The sequence below is a fragment of the Arachis hypogaea genome, chromosome 16 (genome assembly GCF_003086295.3).
Source record: "Arachis hypogaea cultivar Tifrunner chromosome 16, arahy.Tifrunner.gnm2.J5K5, whole genome shotgun sequence".
NCBI lineage: Eukaryota > Viridiplantae > Streptophyta > Magnoliopsida > Fabales > Fabaceae > Arachis > Arachis hypogaea.
This window is the reverse complement of record NC_092051.1, coordinates 105271519-105276186: the sequence shown is the minus strand read 5'-3', so window position 1 is coordinate 105276186 and position 4668 is coordinate 105271519. Positions and strand designations below refer to the sequence as shown.

The following is a 4668-nucleotide window of genomic DNA, read 5'->3' as shown; positions in this document are numbered from 1 at the left end:
AGGACTCTGAAGAGAAAATTAAGAGAAGCTAAATTACAACAATCCAGAGACAACTTGATTGAAAATTTCGAACAAGTAAAGGAGATGGCAGCCGAACCCAACAACAATGCAAGGAAGATGCTTGGTGACTTTACTGCACCAAATTCCAATTTACATGGAAGAAGCATCTCCATTCCTGCCATTGGAGCAAACAACTTTGAGCTGAAACCTCAATTAGTTTCTCTGATGCAGCAGAACTGCAAGTTTCATGGACTTCCATCTAAAGATCCTTTTCAGTTCTTGACTGAATTCTTGCAGATATGTGATACTGTTAAGACTAATGGAGTAGATCCTGAAGTCTACAGGCTCATGCTTTTCCCTTTTGCTGTAAGAGACAGAGCTAGATTATGGTTGGATTCTCAACCCAAAGACAGCCTGAACTCTTGGGATAAGCTGGTCACGGCTTTCTTAGCCAAGTACTTTCCTCCTCAAAAGCTGAGCAAGCTTAGAGCTGATGTTCAAACCTTCAGACAAAAAGAAGGTGAATCCCTCTATGAAGCTTGGGAAAGATACAAACAGTTGACCAAAAAGTGTCCTTCTGACATGCTTTCAGAATGGACCATCCTAGATATATTCTATGATGGTCTGTCTGAGTTATCTAAGATGTCATTGGATACTTCTGCAGGTGGATCCATTCACCTAAAGAAAACGCCTGCAGAAGCTCAAGAACTCATTGACATGGTTGCTAATAACCAGTCATGTACACTTCTGAAAGGAATCCTGTGAGTAATGGGACGCCTATGAAGAAGGGAGTTCTTGAAGTTGATACTCTGAATGCCATATTGGCTCAGAATAAAATATTGACTCAGCAAGTCAATATGATTTCTCAGAGTCTGCATGGAATGCAAGCTGCATCCAACAGTACTCAAGAGGCATCTTCTGAAGAAGAAGCCTATGATCCTGAGAACCCTGCAATAGCAGAGGTAAATTACTTAGGTGAACCTTATGGAAACACCTATAACTCAACATGGAGAAATCATCCAAATTTCTCATGGAAGGATCAAAAGCCCCAACAAGGCTTTAATAATGGTGGAAGAAACAGGTTTAGCAATAGCAAGCCTTTTCCATCATCAACTCAGCAACAGACAGAGAACTCTGAACAAAATGCTTCTAATTTAGCAAATCTAGTCTCTGATCTATCTAAGGCCACTGTAAGTTTCATGAATGAAACAAGGTCTTCCATTAGAAATTTGGAAGCACAAGTGGGCCAGCTGAGTAAAAGGATCACTGAAATCCCTCCTAGTACTCTCCCAAGCAATACAGAAGAGAATCCAAAAGGAGAGTGCAAGGCCATTGACATAAGCGCCATGGCCGAACATGTGAGGAGAGGAGAGGACGTGAATCCCAAGGAGGAAGACCTCCTGGGACTTCCAGTGGTCAATAAGGAGCTTCCCTCTGAGGAACCAAAGGACTCTAGGGCCCATCTAGAGACCATAGAGATCCCATTGAACCTCCTTATGCCCTTCATGAGCTCTGATGAGTATTCCTCTTCTGAAGAGAATGAGGATGTTACTGAAGAGCAAACTGCCAAGTTTCTTGGTGCAATCATGAAGCTAAATGCCAAATTATTTGGCATTGATACTTGGGAAGTTGAACCTCCCTTGTTCATCAATGAACTAAGTGATCTGGATCAACTGACATTGCCTCAGAAGAGACAGGATCCTGGAAAGTTCATAATACCCTGTACCATAGGCACCATGATCTTTAAGGCTCTGTGTGACCTTGGTTCAGGAATAAACCTCATGCCCCTCTCTGTAATAGAGAAACTGGGAATCTATGGGGTGCAAGCTGCTAAAATCTCATTAGAGATGGCAGACAGCTCAAGAAAACAGGCTTATGGACAAGTAGAGGACGTGTTAGTAAAGGTTGAAGGCCTTTACATCCCTGCTGATTTCATAGTCCTGGATACTGGAAAGGAAGAGGATGAATCCATCATCCTAGGAAGACCTTTCCTGGCCACAGCAAGAGCTGTGATTGATGTTGACAGAGGTGAAATATTCCTTCAATGGAATGAGAACTCCCTTGTGTTTAAAACTCAAGGATCTCCCTCTGCAACCATGGAGAGGAAGCAGAAAAAGCTTCTCTCCAAGCAGAGTCAACCAGAGCCCCCACAGTCAAACTCTAAGTTTGGTGTTGGGAGGCCACAACCAAACTCTAAGTTTGGTATTGAACTCCCATATCCAAACTCTAAGTTTGGTGTTGGAGAGTCTCAACAAAGCTCTGCACATCTGTGAGGCTCCATGAGAGCCCACTGTCAAGCTATTGACATTAAAGAAGCGCTTGTTGGGAGGCAACCCAATGTTTATCTAACTTTTATTTTCATTGTTTTTCATGTTTTCTTAGGTTCATGATCATGAGGAGTCACAAAATAAATATAAAAATTGAAAACAGAATCAAAAACAGCAGAAGAAAAATCACACCCTAGAGGAGCATCTGTCTGGCATTCAAACGCCAGAACAGAGCATAGTTCTGGCGCTGAACGCCCAGAATGGGAGCATCCTGGCGCTGAACGCCCAGAACAAGCATGGTTCTGGCGTTCAACGCCAGAAATGGCAGCAAAGGGGCGTTGAACGCCCAAAATAGGCACCAACCTGGCGCTGAACGCCCAGAGTTGTGTGCAAGGGCATTTTACATGCCTAAATTGGTGCAGGGATGTAAATTCCTTGACACCTCAGGATCTGTGGACCCCACAGGATCCCCACCTACCTCATCATCTCTCTTTCCATTCATGATCATCCCTTCTTTTTTTTTCATTTACCACTCACATCCATACACCCACTACCTTCAAAAATTCAACATCTCTCTCCCACCCAATCCCACCCATATGGCCGAATACACACTCCCATCCATCTCCTCCATATCTTCTTCCATATCTTCTTCATTCTTTCTTCTTTTGCTCGAGGGCGAGCAACATTCTAAGTTTGGTGTGGTAAAAGCATAGCTTTTTTGTTTTTTTCATAACCATTGATGGCACCTAAGGCCAGAGAAACCTCTAGAAAGAGGAAAAGGAAGACAAAAGCTTCCATCAAGGGTCTATAGCTCAGTGGTAGAACATTTGACTGCAAATCAAGAGATCCCTGAGATACCTCAGGGGATTCATTTTCTCCCACACAATTATTGGAAGCAACTAAGGGTGGAACATCAGGAGCACTCCATCATCCTTCATGAAATCAGAGAAGATCTAAAAGCAATGAAGGAGGAGCAGCAAAGACAAGGAAGAGACATAGAAGAGCCTAAGAACATCATTGAAACGCCATCATCACTAAGGTGAATTCATTCCTTGCTCTTACTCTCTCTGTTTTTTGTTTTCTATGTTATGTGCTTATCTATGTTTGTGTCTTCATTACATGATCATTAGTAGTAGTAACTATGTCGTAAAGTTATGAATGTCCTATGAATCCATCACCTCTCTTAAAGGAAAAAATGTTTTAATTGAAAAGAACAAGAAGTACATGAGTTTCGAATTTATCCTTGAACTTAGTTTAATTATATTGATGTGGTGACAATGCTTCTTGTTTTCTGAATGTATGATTGAACAGTGCATATGTCTTTTGAAGTTGTTGTTTAAGAATGTTAAATATGTTGGCTCTTGAAAGAATGATGACTAGGAGACATGTTATTTGATAATCTGAAAAATCATAAAAATGATTCTTGAAGCAAGAAAAAGCAGCAAAGAACAAAGCTTGCAGAAAAAAAATAGGCGAAAAAAAAAATATAGAAAGAAAAAGAAAAAGCAAGCAGAAAAAGCCAAAAGCTCTTAAAACCAAGAGGCAAGAGCAAAAAGCCAATAACCCTTAAAACCAAAAGGCAAGGGCAAATAAAAAGGATCCCAAGGCTTTGAGCATCAGTGGATAGGAGGGCCTAAAGGAATAAAATCCTGGTCTAAGCGGCTAAACCAAGTTGTCCCTAACCATGTGCTTGTGGCGTGTAGGTGTCAAGTGAAAACTTGAGAATGAGCGGTTAAAGTCAAGGTCCAAAGCAAAAAAAAAAAAAAAAGAGTGTGCTTAAGAACCCTGGACACCTCTAATTGGGGACTTTAGCAAAGCTGAGTCACAATCTGAAAAGGTTCACCCAATTATGTGTCTGTGGCATTTATGTATTCAGTGGTAATACTGGAAAACAAAGTGCTTAGGGCCACGGCCAAGACTCATAAAGAAGCTGTGTTCAAGAATCATCATACTGAACTAGGAGAGTCAATAACACTATTCGAAATCTGAAGTTCCTATAGATGCCAATCATTCTGAACCTCAACGGATAAAGTGAGATGCCAAAACTATTCAAGAGGCAAAAAGCTATAAGTCCCGCTCATATGATTGAAGCTATGTTTCATTGATAGTTTGGAATTTATAGTATATTCTATTCTTTTTATCCTACTTGATTTTCAGTTGCTTGGGGACAAGCAACAATTTAAGTTTGGTGTTGTGATGAGCGGATAATTTATACGCTTTTTGACATTGTTTTTAGTATGTTTTTAGTAGGATCTAGTTACGTTTAGGGATGTTTTCATTGGTTTTTATGTTAAATTCACATTTCTGGACTTTACTATGAGTTTGTGTGTTTTTCTGTGATTTCAGGTATTTTCTGGCTGAAATTGAGGGACTTGAGCAAAAATCTGATTCAGAGGTTGAA

At 40.7% G+C, this 4668-nt stretch overlaps 1 non-coding gene across 1 annotated transcript; it reads right to left on the bottom strand.

Moving 5' to 3' along the window:
• Positions 1–480: 480 nt before the first annotated feature.
• LOC112761327 (small nucleolar RNA R71) lies at positions 481–588 on the bottom strand. The gene has a single exon (XR_003181727.1). It is a non-coding gene; the product is annotated as a small nucleolar RNA R71 (small nucleolar RNA).
• Between the last annotated feature and the right edge of the window lie 4080 nt (positions 589–4668).